Source organism: Brassica oleracea, chromosome C7 (genome assembly GCF_000695525.1).
Source record: "Brassica oleracea var. oleracea cultivar TO1000 chromosome C7, BOL, whole genome shotgun sequence".
In the NCBI taxonomy this organism is placed as follows: Eukaryota; Viridiplantae; Streptophyta; class Magnoliopsida; order Brassicales; family Brassicaceae; genus Brassica; species Brassica oleracea.
The window spans coordinates 18,217,110-18,217,654 of NC_027754.1; positions in this window are offsets into that span (position 1 = coordinate 18,217,110).

Consider the following 545-nt stretch of genomic DNA (forward strand, 5'->3'; position numbering starts at 1 on the left):
ACCGACATATATATTGTCCTTTAAGGACAACAATCTTCCTTCACCACCAGAGAACTGTGCTTTATAGCCATCATAAAGCGTTTCATTTGCATTCTCGTCAGAATCCTCATCTTTCACTTTCCCGTAATCACTATAGTTTACACCATCGTCAACATCAAAAGCAACAGTTGCTTAAACATCATCAGCAGTTGCTTGAACATCATCAGCATCGTTACTATCTTCATCCCACTCTGAATCAGTATCGTGGCCAGTATCTTCATCAGCAAAATTACTATCATCACCATCAGACACATCCGCATCATCATCAAATCCAACTTCTACTTGGCTCTGGCTTGATACACAAAGGCGTACAAAGTGTGTCTTAGCCAACTCGATCAAGTTCCGCACTTGTCTATCACTCGTGACATGCATAGGAGGAGTATCCGGAGCCATTTGCTGTAAAATGACATATGGTAAGGAATATGTTAGCTCCACCTTCTCGATTTTCTTGTCCAGACTATAATCTTCTAGTGTCATTTCATGAAGTTCACCATGTGTACAACCAT